Source organism: Lethenteron reissneri, chromosome 33 (assembly GCF_015708825.2).
Source record: "Lethenteron reissneri isolate LAM-NWPU_2019-01 chromosome 33, ASM1570882v1, whole genome shotgun sequence".
NCBI classification, from domain to species: domain Eukaryota; kingdom Metazoa; phylum Chordata; class Hyperoartia; order Petromyzontiformes; family Petromyzontidae; genus Lethenteron; species Lethenteron reissneri.
Genome location: NC_083811.1, coordinates 10,124,214 through 10,144,431, shown reverse-complemented (window position 1 = coordinate 10,144,431; position 20,218 = coordinate 10,124,214). Strand labels below are relative to the sequence as shown.

The following is a 20,218-nucleotide window of genomic DNA, read 5'->3' as shown; positions in this document are numbered from 1 at the left end:
TGTGTAATGTATAAAGTGTATACTATAGTCTGAACAGTGATATATGTTTTTTAAGGATATAAAGCACTTTGCCCTTCATATAATTGGAGGTTAGGGCCCAATGAATGTCCATTATAGACACAAAAAAATCAGTCAAAGCATTCTTTGCTGTAATTCAATTTTGACAGCGTATTTTGTCATTTCAATGGACCAATTTACATTAGTGTGTTTCAGAGTGACAGGTCCAGATATCACATGTATAGATTCATATTAAATGGGACTTGTATGACTTGAACAAAAATGTTTTCTAACAATGCGTGCGCTATGGAAGTCAGAAACAGAAAAAAGAAAGCACTTATTCCCCTTTGTGGTGAAATCTGCCACAAAAGAAGATCACGCATCTTGGCTGTGCCCAGAGTTGCGATGTCAGAACCCATTTCCAGTGTCTCATGCAATTACCTTTTATGAGCCTTTGTACGGCAGTACATTGGCATTTCATACAGCCTGCAATATAATCTAAGTGTCTTCAATAGTGTGATAGGTCTTGAAGCCTCCAACTTAACACTCTACATTCGCAAACTTAATGACAGAAATTTCAGCGGTAGACTAAACTTGGGTAAAGGTGCAGCCCTGCAATTGCTCGCTCACACTGCTCATGGTGGAAGGGGCTCCACTAGAGGGAGGTCTAGAAGGTTCCCCTAGAAGGTATTTTGGACTACTCCAAGCTGCTCAGATGTCTCAGAATTTGAATCTTTATTCATACCGGAGGAATCCAATGAGCGATAAAACTCTTTTTCACGGATGTCAGGGAGGGGCGGGTCAGATTGTTACAACAACAAACAAAACAAAAACACAATGGGAGTGCAAAGTATAGCAAAGGTAAGCAAATCACTAAAACAACAAAAAATAAAAATTTGTATTTTACAAGGTAAAGTCCACCGAGCTTTAGGCTTGTATTTCAAAGACGACCTCACCACAAATAATAACCCAACGGAGTGACTTATCATGTGGAAATGTATAGCAGCAGCCAAACAATCCGAGGAGGTGACAGTACCGTACCTAAACACAGCAGACTCCACCTCCGAGTGACTAATTGTGGAGTGCCTATTGATCCTGCTGCACGGATCGAGGTGTGGGGGGGGGGGATTTATTTTGATATTTCCCTTTGCTCTTACCACCACACTGGGATAACTCTGGAATGCAAGTCCAGTGTACTAACCATTGCACGACACCAGCAGCAGCAGACTAAATTAGAGCCGACAAATACGCATCTATATGATTAAACCTTCATGAACGATGCATGCATCCAGGGCTGGAGTAAGGTTATGAGGCGCCTAATGTTAATAGGAGGAAAGGGCCCAAGTGTATTGCAAAACATTTTATGAAGTCAAACGTATTTATTTATCTACCTATGTTAAATTAACACAATGAAGCGACTCAAGGTAAATGAAAATACTATGTTACCTTACAAAACAATCCCATTATGTATTCACATCATGGCCAAATTATAAGCCATCACAGTAAAGACACCGAAGCCCGTCTCCCCAGAGTGACGTCTCTAAAAACCTAAAGTTGACTGCCTAGGTGGCAATTGAATCTTCAAAAACCTATGGTCCATTAAGCAGCCTGTAATTTTATTTTAAAATTGGCTTCTTTACCTGTGGGAGCAGTCAACCACATAACAGCGACATTCAGCCTAGCGGTGACTGTGGTTTAATAAACCACTTAAAAGTTGGAAGCACTTTATTGTGTTAAGTGCTAAGCTTTGTAAATATGCCCGTGTCTCTAAGCCAATCAATTCAGCAGTTTCTCATGTTTGGGACGAACCAAACAGGTGCAGTCACTGCATTCAGCATCTGAGTGACCCACACGGTCTGGAAATTGAAATTAATTATTCGTACAACCAAGCACAAACCTATAACCGTATTGTTGTCACGAGATTTTTTTTAAACGTGATTTTTTTTTAAAGGCTTCCAAAAACAAATCGTGCTTTCCGAGCAAATGTAGATTTATGGGAAGGTAGCGTTGATCTACGGGTGTTTTTTGCTCAGATTAGCCAGTGCTGCAATCACAACTCGCACGTGGGACTCTGCTGCATGCCACCCCAAGCCATGAAACATAACCTGGAATGTTTTCAGATCAACTCAATGAAATGAATTGTGGACAAATAATCCTGCGGATGTGACCACCACAAGCATTTTCCTGAGACATTTGGCGAATTAATATTTAACAGGTGTGCAGTGACAGCTTCATGTAATGAATGCTCTCACCAACAGGAAACAGATCAAGGGGCCACAGGCAACTAGTTGTAAGTTGTGGATTTCTTCGCTGTATATCTTCTAGACCATCTTACTTTAACAATTCTTTCCTTCATTTATTGATTTAACCATTCCTTCATTTACATGTAGATTCATGAGCACACCTTAATATTTTTTTTCAATGTTCCTAAACGTTATGCTCACCGACAGACAACGTCAAACTCAGCTGCCCTCTTTCGCTGCTGGTGCAGAAAAGTGAAGTGAGCGAGCGAGCCCATCTGGCTGATTACGCGACTCCGGCTACCTCTTCAGTGAGGGGGCTTCTCCCAGAGGTCGCAAACGGGTTTTGATTCCTTACCCGTACCCGTACCCGGCCGCACCAGGGTCGCAAATGGGTACCCGTACCCGGCCAGGTACGGGTACCCGTTCCCAGCCAGGTACGGGTACCCGTTCCCTACCCGTACCCGTACCCTACCCGAAATGAGTGACAAACGGTTACTCACCAGTGACTCAAGGCCTACCCGTACACGGCCGCACCAGGGTCGCAAACGGCTACCCGTAACCGGCCGGGTACGGGTAGCCGGGTATCGGGTAGGGTACGGGTATCGGGTCCCCGGTAGCGACCTCTGGCTTCTCCCCTTCGAGTGGACTCTCTTTTTCTGCAGTGGCAGCATCTTGGCGGCGTCAGTGCCCCCATTGCTGAGCGTAATGGGGACGATGCGGGTGTCAACACCAACGGATACATTTAAAAAAAGAGTTGTCGCGCATGAAGAGCGAACGCAACATTCAGCTGACCTCGGACGCAGCGACTCCATGTAGAAAGCTGTTCGTGAATGGATGCTCGGAATCTTTAAACAAATCAGATACATTTTGATTTAAATCAGATAAACTATAAGTTGCTGGAGGTCAGCTGAGGAACATTTTGCTAAAATGCAACCTTAGCTGCTTTGCAAACTACGTGGGGTACACTTAATAGCTTTTGTTATGCCGACAGAGCATATTTGAACCTCCTCAGCAATTTATTTGATTAATGAGGCTTTCCACCTCTACTTCCAAACGGTATTTTTTATTATTCAGCTACCACCAAAAACACATGTGAAGTGAACGCTCGGCAGCCGAATAAATCTCTACTTTAATTTTTATTATCTAAGGTGTATGATAATTTGACACACATAGAACAAACAATGTTACAATGTTACCGGCCCCGGACGCATGTGTTTGTGTCACTTTACATGTTCCAACAAACACGCTGCCCCTTCCTGGCCTTCCCCTGCCCCCCCCTGGCCTTCCCCTGCCCCCCCTGGCCTTCCCCTGCCCCCCCTGGCCTTCCCCTGCCCCCCACCTCTGGCCTTCCCCTGCCTCTTCCTGGCCTTCCCCTGTCTGGCCTTCCCCTGCCCCTCCCTGGCCCTCCTCTGCCACTACCTGGCCCCAGAGGTCGCAACCGGGTACCCGATACCCGTACCCTACCCGATACCCGGCTACCCGTACCTGGCCGGGTACGGGTACGGGTACCCGTTTGCGACCCTGGTGCGGCCGGGTACGGGTAGGCCGTGAGTCACTGGTGAGTTACCGTTTGTCACTCATTTCCCAACGTCTTGTCTCTTCTCACAATTCAAGTTCCTAGAATCAACTCACCCGCGCCTGCAACGTGGCTTCATCCCAAAGGTCGCAATCAGGTACCCGATACCCGTACCCTACCCGTACCCGGCCGGGCACGGGTAGGGTACGGGTACGGCCGGGTATGGGTACAGGTACCCGTTTGCGACCCTGGTTGCGGCCGGGTACGGGTAAGGAATCAAAACCCGTTTGCGACCTCTGCCTGGCCCTCCCCTGCTCTTCCCTTGATCACCTATGGTGGCAGCTCGGCTCCACGATACCTTCATCTTCCAAACCCCAGAGCTTCCCCAGCCGTCTTATCATCTCATTTTTATATTCCTCCCAATTACTTGTCCCTATTGTTTTTTCCCACCTGGCACCTCTCTGGTAATTGGTAACATGTCTCCACGCAGTCTCAATCTATTCCGTCTCCCTAGAAATCAACAAATGCTGCTTTCGTGGTCACCTTCCTTCATTCTGCTCACACTTCGATGTTGCATACGCCTCACCCCTCTCTCTCTCTCTCTGTGATTTGCCACACCTCCCTATCACTCATGCTCACCCCATATTCTATCCGGTCGCTACGCATGTAATAAGTGTCAACGGGACATCGTCAAATTGCAGAAGGGAAACTCTGACATTCTATTATCACGCAATGATGCAATTTACAGTAGAAGTACGTCTGGGCATAAAGGAGCTGGGCCACAAGAAATCTCACATTCCTCTGGCCAGAGCAAAACATTTCCAAAGGCATTTTGAGCCGCCGAGTTTTCTTGAAGCGCAATTAAAACATGTTTAAATGAGCGGCTGCTTGGATAATTATAAAGAACAATAATATTTAACGGCTCTTTGTCAACCGACTACCACCCACGTCAGTGTGACTGGGGAAACGGCGGTGAGGGGGGGGGTCCCCCCCATTTCCAGGAATTAAACTCAGTAAGATGTCTAGGTTCCTAACGCAGTGCTTTAATCACCCTACCATCCCTCCACAGCAGCTTGCAACTCACAGTGAAAAATAGCGACACGTATCGTAGTGGTACAGGTTGATTTTTGTTTAACTATTTCGTGGTGTGATGTGACTACACTTGGCATCCCTGCAATAACGACGAAACCGTCTGCTAGCCTTCTCCGGACACGTCCGTGACCCGTGCCAAGAATTGCAAATCGCAACGATGCAGCAAGAACAACAGCAAAAAAAAGAGTTGTCCCCGTGGATGGCTGCATTGACGAAGAAACAAAGACAATTTTTACATTTATTTCATTTCGTTGCAACCCCGCTTGAGTAGCTCGGAGCAATAACTTCCCCAAACTGCAGCGCGCACGCTATGTTGCGCAGGCTACGATGCACGCGCCCAGGCACGCGAAGCGTTACTCGTCTGCGTAATCACTGCCGCCTCTAATCAGACACGCGGAGCAGTTTGCCGAAATACTGTGTCATTTGTAACAAAGGGGAAAAAAAGACGGCGATACGAAAAAACCACAAAGGGAGGGAGGGGGGAAAAAACCCCGCAGTCACTCAATTCCCAGATGTGCTTGTTTAGAACAGCATCTGGAGCTTGACACCTTGCCTGTCTGTGCACTTTTCGTTCGGCACTTACCATAAGAGAGGCAGTAATTGATGGCTTGCATTATCCAGTCAGCACACGGCCACGTGAAAAGATCATCACGGTGCACGCGGGGAAGTAACGCAAGGATTGCAATTCATTCATTTGTGTGTGTTTTTTTTATTTTCATTTTTCTCCAGCGCAAGCAAAAGATGCTCAGGAGATGTACGAGAGATGTTCCCAAAAATACGGACGTCTTCTTGTACCTCCGGGGCACAAATTGACAAGGGCTGCTGAAGGAGCCGCTGGGGTTTTTTTTCGCGTTGCAGCCTACGCTGCGAGCAGCCAACCACGTGGCCTGGATATTTGCTCGTCAAAAAAAGCCATAATGAATCAATTCGCAGAGTAAGATTAAATTCAGGGGTAATAATTACGGGTAGAGCAATGCAATCAATGTTTTTAGATTCATATTCTTAGGTTTTTTCGGTAAAGTCACCACCTTCTCCAACCATTATATAAACGGAGTGGTAGCTCCTGCAATCTCTCATTTACTTGATACAGCTGTCGTGGCTGTGACGGTACCACCTGAAGATGGAAGCTTGTGTTGCCTCCGAAACGTCGTGATTTTTATTTTATTTTACTTTTTTATGTTTTTACCTACGTGACTTTACCGAAAAAACCTAAGAATATGAAGCATTGCAGTCACGAAAGCTTCAAATCTAGAAGTTTTTAGATTCTTATATGTTGTCCACCGGGGCAAATACGTCCAACCGGGAGAAAGAGTAATGACATGAGCTCACGTGCAGACGCTATGTGGATTGTTACATCAGTTGGATTGCAAGGGACAGCAATTGTTCTAGGACTTCATCTGGCAGTGGATTGATGATGGTTGACGATTTTATTTTGCATATCATAGGTTCATGTCAGTTCGGCAGCCACTCCGTATACTACCATTCACCACGTTGCAAAATAATAGATTATTGAGTTAAATTGCGACTCTAAATCACTGCAATTCATCGTATCGTCAGAAATAAATTGTTCCATTCCTCATTATGAAGTATCTTTTAAAAGTGTATTCATTGAGGTGGCCGAGGGGTCAAAGGTCTGATCGCTGAGCTGGCCCTGCTGAGAATGCAGGCAGCTAAAACCCCTGATTAAAAACCGAGTTATCACTGACTGCACAAAAAAATCCAGCGTATTATATTTGCGTGAAGATTTGGCACTTAATTCGGATACATTCCAGCAGGGTGGGTGGCAGCGTGCCGCCCTCTGGTATTGATAACGAGGTCACTTGAAGATATTCCGGAAGTTGTTCTGTGATCTCATTCCACAAACTGCTCTTCAACTGGGGATGGTACACTCAACTGTGGAGAGATCCAAATCAATTCTGAATCATTTCATGACACGATGTTGACAGCACAATCAAGGTAAACTTGGGGAAACATACAATTATATATTTTTGAGTCAAATCACCGTTGAATGTGCCTCAGTATTTTGAACGTGGCTTAAAATCAGAGCAGACAATCGACTGCTGCCATTCGTACACTCTTGGTTTTAATTGCCATTCCGCCTGCTGTTTCAGAACGCTACAGTCATTGGAGAGTGTGGGGGCTGTAAGAGTGGGAATTCTAGGAGCGACCCAAGTCCCGGTGATAAAATGTAGCCCAGCGCCGCTGGCAACTGGCTGGTGGAGCTACGAACTGACGGTGCCCACCATAAAAATGAAGCATTACATTAAATTACTGCGTGCACACCAAGGGCGGCTGGGCAACCCATGCAAAGCATTGCCTCAAGCACGTACGACATCGTTTATATTGCACAGTTTTTGTTTTCTTACCCGCGTCCTCATTATCACTGTTAGTGATGCTGCAGCTGTGCCTTCACACTGTAGTGAAAGTGTAAAAATATGTAATTTTCCAAACCTCGCTCTGATCAAGGGAATTGCTGCGTTCAAATTATGCCACGGAATCACATTGTTCCTGGCTGGGTCACTTGTACCAAATTAATCTTGTAGGACTTGCCAAAAAATATATATTTGGCTCTGCCCCAGGGCAGCAAGCCCAGAAGGCAGTGGGCTATTCTGACAACGTGACTTTGTGGGTTGAATCTACAGTGTTACTGCCTCCCAGGAGATGGAATCAGTTTCACTCCCATGTAACGTCACGGTACATTTTCTAATAATCACCAAAATATTATGTACATTCAACACCTTACATGAAATGACCGATATGGAAATATCCATTTACAATTTGGTTCCACACGTTACAGGATTTGTATAAACCATTTTTTGTGATATCCGAACAAGAAAACCTTGTTGGGGTTTTTCGCTTTCATTGAAACGAATGAAGCAATTTGGTGATACAACAAATTCTGCACTTCTCAACTTGTTCCCTTATACCAGGGGTCGGCAGCCTACGGCTCCGGAGCCGCATGCGGCTCTTTACGGGCTGCTTCTTGACGATATGTACGTATGTACAGTATGTACTCAGATGCATTGCGGCTCTTGAAATACTGAATTTTGTACCGAATTGGAAAGAAATGGCTCTTTTTGTTATTTTGGTTGCCGACCCCTGCCTTATACCAATGCAAGCAGGGCGGAGTGGTGGAGCAGTGGTTTGTGCACCAAATGATGAAAGCCGGAGACCTGGTTTCGATTCTCGGCCATGGCTACCATCAGCGGCGAGCGATAACTGAACTGGTCCTGGCACACACCTTCACCAAACAACTCCCATGGACCAACACGGCATAGGGAGGACTTCATTCAGCAGTGGATGCAATTTTTTTTAAGGTGCATTCTTGTCATGGTGCAAACACTACAATTTAATTCCTCGATTGCTCGCACGCACCACCACTACTACTGTGTCAACAAGCACACCACGAATGCCTAAAAGCTAACATATCTACATTATTTTGAGCATCCTCAAAAAAAAGTTTGTCTCTTATTATTACATACAAAAACTTTAAAAAATCTACAAAATTCACTGCCGCTTAGCGAGTGCAATCACAGAGGGGCGCCTTGGTGGAGAGGCATGAAAATGCACCATAAAACATGCCATTTTTTTGCTCCACTGCCTTGATGAATGGCGGAGCTGCTGCTGCCGCTGCCTCCGCTGTTGCTGCTGCCTCTTGAGCATTGTTGGGTCTTCCCAAGGTGACTCGCTGCCCGGGGCTGGGAATGGCCGCTCTGCTCGGCTGGTGCACCTCGAGGAAACTGCACCCGTGGCCCTGTCCTGGACAAGCAGACTCGTGCCGTGATGATGCTACGACTGCGTAGGATCACAAGGTTGTGCTTCTTCTGAGAAAGTTCAAAAGCTCGTGGGGCAAAAACGTCGGGCGTCATGTGGAACAGAAACTGGTTCATGTCCAAAATAAAAATAAACAAGGTATTCTGAACGGATGTTTAATCTACTTTTATCCGCTCTCACGAACAAAACAATATAATTTGATTGCTTATTTTGGAGCTCATCAATATGTATCAAGATTATTTTCACAAGGGCTCTGCTTTGGATTGGAAGCCAGCTGCTTTGTGAGTATCGGTGTGGCCGAGTGGCACAGTGGTCAGAGTGCGATTCATAATCAGAGGGCTGTGAGCTTGAACCCCAGTCGAGGGCTGATGGTAATTAAATTGATTCTATTCCATGAGAAGTCAACAGCAGGAGTCCTATGGATATACTTTATCCTTACCATAGGAATGTGGAATTTGCACCACTGGTTCAGGAGTGAAAAACAAGAGATAAGCTCTTGCCCATGTGCATTTGAGTGGAGAACCAGATTCACCTTTTCACTCTTGCGTGGGAAAACATCAGACTGATAATTACGAGTATGTAGAACTTCTTTCGCACCATATGTTGCCAACCGTGCTCATTGGAGGTGCGGGGGAAGGACAACAAACTAAACATAAAAAGTAGTTCTGAAGAAATTAGTTTTCAAACAACCTACTTGCTGCATTGCCTCATGCAGGAACCTCAATGCGTTATGCATATTTAAAAACAAGCACTCTTGCCGTCCACTAATTATATTCCCTGTATCTTGAATTAATCGACACATCCTATTTCCTTTCTCTTTATATTTGTAGATATATTTTTTCTAAATATCCAATGATTCCTACCGCTTTAAATTTCAGCATTTTATTTGCCTTACCTTGTTTGCTTGATTACATTGTCTGCCACGCAAGTAACCGCCAAACAAATGTAATTTTTATATTACATTGCAGCGACTGCTAACCACAGTGAGTGACATCTTCGATTGGGTCCCGGTGCAATGTTCACATTTGTGGAGCCTTGTGCAAGGCTGTGCGTGATAAAGCCTACGTGACGATTGCCTAACAGTCATCTGGGCCTCAGTTTAACACGTTTTCTTGGTCTACCACTGCTGGTTAAATTGCCAGGGGAAAAGGTAGGCGATGCAAAATTATTTGTAGGAATTAAAGACGTCGAAATCCCTTCGGTATCTTCGCTATAAAATATGGTGTTCTGTGTTTAGGCCTGTTAGCCTTCCAAAGCTATGTTAACCAGCAACATTAAATTTTTCAAATAGCTCGCATATGCAAATATAAAGGCTGGTGAACCGAGCGTATTACGTACAGTGCATTGTTATAAAGTGCCAACAACAAGTTAATTCGTGATTTTAAAATTGGTGTTTGTTGGGCAGACAAAACGTATTGATGACAACAGCCGCCCACCCCCACTGCCCTCCTCCCCCACCCCAAACAAAGAAAAAGCACCAATCTGGACGAAGCCATTTTAATAAGATATTTTTTTTGCAAAAATATACGGCATTAACTGAACATATAAACCAGCAGAAAACAATATTGGAACTCGGTGGTCTCTGATCCATCAGATGCAAAAAAAATATGTATTTAGCAGGTAAAGCACACTTAGGTATGAGCTCATTTGCAGAAGCGACCTGGCCACGCATGATGACGAAAGCTCATCGAAGTGGCGAATATCATCATCACGTGGGAATTGATAGCCACAGCCAAATAATCTCGACGTATGTTTCTAAAAGGTGGAGGGCAACACTCGAAGACCCGAAGAAAAAAACCACGCAACCACGGGCAGAGAGAACATGCAAACTCGAAATACACAGGCATCGTCAGAGTTGGGATCGAAACCACAACCTCCTGCATAACCAGGCAAGAGAGAGATAACATCTCACAACCGTGGCGTCCAATAAGAGATAAGCAATCCGCTGTTGTGTATGTTGCCGAATGGATTTGTACCACTTTGTGTGACGATGTCTTCATTGCCTTTGAGGCAAAGTCTATAATATTCCTGACAGCAGCCCCGTGTTAGTCCCGTGTGAAGTGACATGTTTCTGTACCAAACTGTTTCACGGAGTCAATGGACTCAATTCACTGCTTGTTTTAAAATCAAATTAAGTATTTAATTATCTGGACATGCTCGATAGCCTTCTTTAAAAAAAATCTGACTACATCTCTTCCAATTAGGTGACATTGGTCCAAAATTAATTTATGAACGTAAAAAAAATTGCCTAAACCATGGTTTCCTGTTGGTGCACAATCAAAGCCAGCTTTTGCATTTGCCTGTCCCAAGATGTCCAGCACGTGACCTTCTCAACATCTGAAAATTTCTGAAAATAAATTGCTTGAGATAGAATGGAGTTTGGTGTGCATGTGTTCAAAACATATTTCCCACGCCTATGTTTTTCTACACCTGTGGCAGCCGTGGCACAGTCATGCGGCGCTTGCTGACCGCAGATGTGAGCCTTCACAAGTCTGAGCTGTTGCAATCCCATGCCATCTGTCAGCGCCTTGATTCCTGGAAACCCTAGGTCTCCTGTGCACGCATCAGCCCCAGTCAGCTTAGAAAACAAGCTATTGGATCCTTCCATTTTATATAATTTCGGCTTGTGCCGAAATTCTAATTCGCAAAACCCATTGCAACCACCACCACTGCAACGTTGAACGTACAGGGATGTTAACACCGCACGTGTCTAAGATGTGTCTTCAGCGGCTGTGCAATGCCCTGCATGACTTAATAAAGCTCAATAAAGAGCAGAATAAGCTTCGTATGGATTTGAACCAGAAAAAAACAGACATTAAAGGGTTCTAAGACTGAGCCTTATGAATTAGCCAAAATATCAATGAGCTTAATTCATTTTGGGTATGCTCTCTGATAATTATTTAATACAATTTTTTAAAATCTCAAATGAGAGCTTAAACCTCAAAGCTAGTATGAAACTGTACGTGTATCCGTCTCAGCACGCCAAGGCTATAGGCAATGTCAAAACACCTCTTTGCTATTTAGACTATATTTGTACATGAAATATATGATAAGCTCACAAAGGGATTTACCACTATAAAACCAGTGACATTATCCTGAGTGCTATTTGTGGCCACCCTAATGTCAGTGGCGAGTGACATCTGATCACAATAAATGCCAGCTATGTATTTGATCAATGCATTACGAGCACCACACAGAGAGAGGCAACATCTTTCGATTTAAAGCTTTTGTGACTGCAGGGATTCATCTTCTTGGTTCTTTCGGTAAAGTCACGTAGAAGGGAAATAATAAAATAATAAAAATTAAACAATAACATTATTCTCACGACGTTTCGGCCACAATGCAAGCAGCCGTCCTCAGGTGAAGAACAGGTCTGTCGGGAAGACAGCGTCTGAGTCTTTCCGACAGCCCTATTCTTCACCTGAGGACGGCTGCTTGCGTTGTGGCCGAAACGTCGTGAGAATGATATTTTATTATGCTTTAATTTCATTATTTTATTATTTCCCCTCTACGTGACTTTACCGAAAGAACCAAGAAGAGGCAGCATCTTCTCTACACTCTCTCCTTTCCCTCCCCGAAGCCGCACGTGCATGGTTAACATCGTCAACCCGTCGCTTAAAGGCAGGCTCTAATTCGGTGCTGAGGTTGTTAGCGTCTGAGTCATATCCGTGAGCGAGCATCCACATCTCATCATGTCGCACGACCCCCTCCACCCATGCCGGTGTGCACGCCGCTCCAATAAGTGAGGGCATCTCGGCGGGCGCATCAATCGAGAGCACCCGCGGCACGGCATGCATTGGCAAGGCCCTCGCGAAACGTGGCTGTTTATTCCGTTAGCGAATAGTCTGTGCCCATCTGCAAACTGTATTCTCGTGAAAAAAATAACCAATGCCGAGCCCTAATGAGCCTTTGTAGAAGCATTACTGTTGGGTACACAGCAAGTTTTTTTTTTAACATGCCATCTGTATGACAGCATCTTGGGCATGACTGTTCTGGGGTTTTGTGAATCAAGGCTCTTTGGTTATTTGTGCCGTTTGGTTTTACAGCACTGCTACGTAACGGCCTTTCGCAAGGGCGGACGGCCAATCACACGGCGGAATTAATCATCTCACACGGAGTGGCTGGGTGAATCAACAGGCAAGTAGTGAAAACAAATTCATTAAGTTGTTACACTTATTTTCCAATAATGCATATTTAATTGTTTTTTTTAAACGTTGTGGTGTGCACTTTACCGTCAGTTTATTATCGTATTAATTTATAATTGCGAGTTATTGTGCCGACCTCAGCCAAACCCCCTTGGCTCTATTATTGCAAATTTAATTATGCATTATATTAAAAACACCGGTAACTTTGCAAGTTAATAACAGACATTTATATAAAAAAAATTGTCAACGCGTTTTTTTCTTGCACAAAGGTATTACGTTTTTTTTTTACGAGCTATAAAGAGCATTCAAGCTATTGATACAATTAGAAAAGAACGGTGCGGGAATTAATGCGTGGCTTTAGAGTCCGTGCCTCCATGCGAGCATTTGCCTTCACGTCTGACGGTGCGTTAAATGGGGTGGATGTTTAACCAACCAGCTCAATGACGACGCTGTCATTCCACCCGATACGGATCCGTTTGGAGAAAGAGAACTTGATTACAAAAATTGGAGTTCAACGATCCTCTGCTCAGTCAGGAAAACTATCGTAAGGGCAGTTGCTGGAGCGAAGATTGCGTGAGTGATAGTGACAGCAAATTGGATACAACCCTCGGGATAAATGTTGAACAAAAAAAACTGTCGCACAAAACGGAAATGCAGGCGTACAAAACTAAGAAAGAGGCACAACTGAAAAGCATGCGATTTACTGTTAATTGCTATCGATGCTCGTGTGGTCCGCTATTCAATCATGGCCATTTTATGCATAAGTTGTAATAATTTTTACGATCCTATTTGCACGTCCTTATGTTTGACAGCCGGCGAGATGGCTCGGTGGCAGAGCGCGCAGCTCGCAGTCGGAAGGTTGCGAGTTCACATCCTCGTCCCGGGGATGACTCGGCCCATCATCCCTCCGGGGGTTGATACAATTCCTAAGACTTTGTGGGAAAGTCGGAACAGCAGTTGTCCTATGGGCGAGACTCGCTCGGCACCTTAGAAATTTGGAATTTATACCACTGGTTCATGGCTGTAGTATCATTTACGTGCAACTTGCAGCAGCTTGATTTGCATGTGAACAATAAAGATCGGTAATAGTGGGAAGGTGCACTGCGGGGAGTCGTGAGGACTGGAGTGTCAGCAATAAACGCTCCGCAGGAGAACCGCGCTATGGAATTTCTACAAAGCGGCACGCTTTACATCAGTCTCGATGGGATGCAGAGCAGAGTCAATCGTCGCCGAGGATTTCCACTCAGAAACCCTCCCACTGCAAGTCACATCATGCTCTACCCACGATGCCACCCGGCCTTTCTCCGATTCGACTGTGTCCAGTGAAAATGGATTAAACGTCACGACACACGCACACTTGCCAACGGCCGAAACACACAGGAGATCTCAAACAATATTTGCAGCTCAAGGATCCGTTCTGATTAACACTCATTGGTTAATTCTAAAGGACTCCCTTGGGGGGTGGTGTGCATGAGTAACGAGTGGTCTCCGGCCAGCATCATTACAGCCAACTACCACCCATCAGCCAATATGTAAGGCAGCAATCGATTGCTGCACCGCGCGCACTGCTCGGAACTGAACTGGGAGGCCGTGTAGCCCAGCTCGTGTAAATATTCCACATCACCTGGGCTTTATAAATCAAATGCCGTGCGACAGAAAACTGATAAATGACCTCCATTACAGCGTGTTAATTGGTTTAGAAAACCACTGTGATCAAGAATGCTTCAGCGTGATTAGCTACACGTGCCATGGGTTTAGTGCTAAGCGATAAAATATTGCTGTGTCTTTCGATGTGTTTGCGCGTGGAAGAGTGCACCTAGGGATTATTGAAAGAAGTCGGCGCTATGATCTTCACATCTTGGAGGAAAGCGCGTCAAATTGGCAATAATTTATCTCCTGCCTCAACCATTCACATAGGCGATACCAAACAAAGCTGCCTTTTCCCTGTCGGCTGGGGTTTCGAGACTTAGGGTAATTCCTGATAGGCTACATTAATAGCAGCTCAGCTCGGTGTTAATATCTCACAAGACAGTGCCCCAACCCTGAAGCTCGACCTTTGTTTAAAGTGGGGGGGGGGGCAGCAGACAAAAACCCAGGGCGAGAGGTGGGCCACCCACCACCACCACCACCACAGTAAATGTTAAACGAACTTTAAAGAAATGTGATCTCAGTTTATCGAACACAAATTCTGCTCCATCTCTGCCCTCCTTTATCAAGAATTGTGCCAATGTAGATATTTTTGACACGACCGAAATTAATTTAGAAGGAGGGCCCCCGAGAGCCTCTAGCCGAGGGGGGCGGATGGGGGGGGGGGGCTCAGTCCCCATGTGGTCCACCCGACGCTACTGTGCAGCATTACACATTTACAGGCAACAATTAAACACCCCCCACTCCACCAGACGAGGGAATTGAATCGATATCGATATTCGCAGTAAATATCGATATCCACGCCTGAACACAATGAACAATAATAAGAGATGATATTTAATTTCACTCTATGATGCAATGGATATGCGATGCAAACATTTGCATGCCCTCCCATTAGAACGATTCAATGATTATTTAACACGTCGCAACCCGTGAAATGATATTTAAGTGTGCAGAACAGCCAGCAAATGTTCCGACGAGGATTGATCGCCCGTCTTCAATCACTCAAGCGAAGAGCACCGATTACGTATGCAGCAGAATGTTAGACCCATTGAGCCTTGTCCGGTAGTTTGCGAAATCAATGTAGTTTCCAGGTCTATGGGATCACATTGATTTTACATACAAATCGTGCTCAATTTAACAGAAGAGGGAACATTACCACCGTCATTACATTGCCATGTACATTTACTGCTTGGCAATAGTTTGGCTCAGACGAATTTCACTGGGTCAGCACCCGGTTGCCTAAAACTCACAAGAAACAGACAATGAACAGTCCCCAATTGTCTTTGTGGAGCACATCATTTGCACAGGTAACTTTTGCGATCGCAAAGCGTCTGCGATGGGATGACCACCGTGTACGTCCTCTAACACGTCCTCTCTGTGTAGATGAGCAGGCTACCGCCGCCGTGGGAAGACGCAGCCCCGGTGTGATGGCCATCACACCAGAGGGGCAATCCAGAGGTCGCCATTAGCAGCAGTTATACTTTAACAACTCTGGCACCCCCCCCCCCTCTCAGCCAGTCTACATAACAAAGGCTCAGTCCTTTGTTATGTAGACTAACCGTAGTCTCACGCCGCACCAACCTTACCATAATAATAAAAAAGGGGGCCTGTGCTGAATCATCCCCCCCTCAACCAGTATATATACGGGGTAGTATGTCTTGGAATTTCTCATTTACTTGATACAGCAATCGTGCTGTGACGGTTCCACCTGAAGACGGAAGCTTGTGTTGCCTCCGAAACGTCGTGATTTTTATTTTATTTTTATTTTATTTTACTTTTATTAATTTTAATTTTAATATTTTACTTACGTGACTTTACCGAAAAAACCTAAGAATCCAGAGGTCGCCAGTTTGATTCAATCTCCCAGGGCGGCAGTTGACACATCGGGCAGCTGTCTTAAATCGTCCCCCACAGCCTCTGTCCACCTCGCAATATAAACGGTTCACACCACAATTAGTCGTTTGGCAGATGGCCTGTAGTGGAGTAAAGTGTGGGTAGTCCAACTTCTTCCAGGACGTCTGGTCAGTGTGGATGAGTAGGCCAATATACAATTGAGGGGGGCTCTCTAGAGCTCCCTCTAGGGGAGGCCCTTCCACCAGCTTCAGCCTGAACACGACATTGCAGGGAAGCACCTTTACGCTATGCCGGGGGGGGCCGCCACTGGCTAATTAAACACGGCCACTGTTGTAGCGTCCGTCAGTGGCACCAAATGTACAGAAGGAGCCAAAAGATCAGTTCGACAAGTTGACAAAGCTGATACAATAACAAGTCCACTTTTTACATTACTTCATCTATTAATATTCTTTCGGTAAAGTCACTTAGATAGGTTCAAAGAAAATAACAAAAAACTACGACGTTTCGATTGAAACGTCGTAGTTTTTTTGTTTTGAAACATCGGGCAGTTGTTATTTACTTTGAACCTATCTACGTGACTTTACCGAAAGACCCACGAAAGGTTTAAGTCAAGATTCATCTATTAAATCAAGTACAACACTTGATATGCCACCTATTGTTCAACTATATGGAGCCTCTATTTCAAATGCATTTGATATCGGCATTAGTTGTCTGCCTATTGCTTGGCAAGTGGAATAAAAAATTAAGAGTGGCGCTGAACACAATGACGTCCTAAAACAGACAACATCTGCTCGGTCAACTGCGGTGAAAATTCGACAACGATGCGTGAAAATATTTTTTGTAAATATCTACGCCGTAGTGAGAAAATGTTGATCTGAAGGCATTTACATAAATTTTCAAACCGACCGATTGCTGGGGCAAAAGAGCATCATGTATCGTCAGTAAAGGTGGCTGCCCCTCGAAATGAATGCATTAATTGGCTGAAGAACTTTAAAAAAAAACATTGGAAAACATCAGATCAATCATTAATCACAAGGCCTTTCTCATTGTTAACAGCCACTACTTGTTTTGAAGCTTAATTGGCTTGCAGAGCTCTTATGCACATTCCCCAAAGCTGAATCGGAATCCTCTGAATTGGTTTATCTTTGGTTAAACTGCAAGATCTGTTAGATGTGAGCTTAAATCTTTAATAATAAGGGAAATGCATCATTTTGGCATGAAATAATAGGACCCCAAACAGAGTATGCACTCGCCTGAAGCATTTCAGTTGTAAAGATCACTTATCAGGATGGAATTCAGAGCAAGACATCCACAGCGTTTTAATCAGGTCACAAGACGTCTCAGCATTAGCACCCTTGTCAGAATCGAGAGTTTGTTACATTTAAAACATAATATCTGCCAAGCAGTGGGATGAAAATACCCCAGGTTTATCAGCACATCCGATCCCCACCAGTGCTCGGGACAGTTTGAATTAACTTTGCAATCTCAGCTTCGATTAAACTCACAATTTTATTTGTATGTTCAAATCCTGGTTTATGTGGACATTTTAGTTTTGATAGTGGTTTGTGTCAGTTTTTCACGTTACAATTCTCAGAATTGTTTTTTCTCAACGTCAGAATTTAAAGTTATACCATGCGTCAACAATAAAATAATCCGGAATGTTTAAGGAAATACTTGACACGTCCATTGAAGTGGACATGTTCACAATAAGCTCGAACCTGTTATAAAATAACAGATTGTCCGTCCATTTTTATCTTGTGCAAGAGATATATACCAAACCTTTACGCTATGCCGGGGGGGGCCGCCACTGGCTAATTAAACACGGCCACTGTTGTAGCGTCCGTCAGTGGCACCAAATGTACAGAAGGAGCCAAAAGATCAGTTCGACAAGTTGACAAAGCTGATACAATAACAAGTCCACTTTTTACATTACTTCATCTATTAATATTCTTTCGGTAAAGTCACTTAGATAGGTTCAAAGAAAATAACAAAAAACTACGACGTTTCGATTGAAACGTCGTAGTTTTTTTGTTTTGAAACATCGGGCAGTTGTTATTTACTTTGAACCTATCTACGTGACTTTACCGAAAGACCCACGAAAGGTTTAAGTCAAGATTCATCTATTAAATCAAGTACAACACTTGATATGCCACCTATTGTTCAACTATATGGAGCCTCTATTTCAAATGCATTTGATATCGGCATTAGTTGTCTGCCTATTGCTTGGCAAGTGGAATAAAAAATTAAGAGTGGCGCTGAACACAATGACGTCCTAAAACAGACAACATCTGCTCGGTCAACTGCGGTGAAAATTCGACAACGATGCGTGAAAATATTTTTTGTAAATATCTACGCCGTAGTGAGAAAATGTTGATCTGAAGGCATTTACATAAATTTTCAAACCGACCGATTGCTGGGGCAAAAGAGCATCATGTATCGTCAGTAAAGGTGGCTGCCCCTCGAAATGAATGCATTAATTGGCTGAAGAACTTTAAAAAAAAACATTGGAAAACATCAGATCAATCATTAATCACAAGGCCTTTCTCATTGTTAACAGCCACTACTTGTTTTGAAGCTTAATTGGCTTGCAGAGCTCTTATGCACATTCCCCAAAGCTGAATCGGAATCCTCTGAATTGGTTTATCTTTGGTTAAACTGCAAGATCTGTTAGATGTGAGCTTAAATCTTTAATAATAAGGGAAATGCATCATTTTGGCATGAAATAATAGGACCCCAAACAGAGTATGCACTCGCCTGAAGCATTTCAGTTGTAAAGATCACTTATCAGGATGGAATTCAGAGCAAGACATCCACAGCGTTTTAATCAGGTCACAAGACGTCTCAGCATTAGCACCCTTGTCAGAATCGAGAGTTTGTTACATTTAAAACATAATATCTGCCAAGCAGTGGGATGAAAAAACCCCAGGTTTATCAGCACATCCGATCCCCACCAGTGCTCGGGACAGTTTTAATTAACTTTGCAATCTCAGCTTCGATTAAACTCACAATTTTATTTGTATGTTCAAATCCTGGTTTATGTGGACATTTTAGTTTTGATAGTGGTTTGTGTCAGTTTTTCACGTTACAATTCTCAGAATTGTTTTTTCTCAACGTCAGAATTTAAAGTTATACCATGCGTCAACAATAAAATAATCCGGAATGTTTAAGGAAATACTTGACACGTCCATTGAAGTGGACATGTTCACAATAAGCTCGAACCTGTTATAAAATAACAGATTGTCCGTCCATTTTTATCTTGTGCAAGAGATATATACCAAACCGATATAATGGGTTCATTTTAATACTCTGCATATTACAACTGACAGATGGTGTCCACTTTCTTGTAATGATATCTATATATTTGTATCTGTCCTGCGATTAGAGCCTGGATCCAGCAGGACTTGCTGCTACCTACTGATTTAAAAAATATTTTTTGTAACACTAAAATAGTGTGGTTGACGTGGCATACATGTGCAAAGCGCAGAATAATACCTCGCAATATGACAATGGAATTAACGCGAAAGAGTGAGGCATGGTGGTGCTTATTCTGAAGCCTTCACCGCGTGAAAATGGCTTCGACACAGACTCCTGCCGACGGTGAAAATTAACGCAAGACTCGGCAACAACACAGCAAGCGCAATGCAGCACCCCCCCCAAAATAAATCTTACCGACACGTTAACCACATTTTTACCGTGGATGCACTTACGGGCACTTTAGTCGTTATTGTCCAAATGCTGGTTTTATCGTGTTAATGCAACCATTTTGGTTGCTGTGTAATGCATGTCAGCTGCAGCCAAGTATGGTTGTGGAATTACACTCATGGTTTCATATGTGCATGCAAGGTATTATTTAAACAAGGTAGCAGAGGAAGGAGGCTCAGTGAGGTATAGCAAGCCATTTCAATATTATATTTCAAAACAAAGAATATCAACAATGATATTTCTGT

The 20,218-nt window shown here is 44.0% G+C and overlaps 1 protein-coding gene across 13 annotated transcripts in view; it reads right to left on the bottom strand.

Moving 5' to 3' along the window:
• The window catches only part of LOC133350332 (liprin-alpha-1-like), a 351,308-nt gene that overhangs the window by 157,925 nt on the left and 173,165 nt on the right, over positions 1-20,218 (bottom strand). The gene's annotated exons all lie outside the window — the stretch shown is intronic.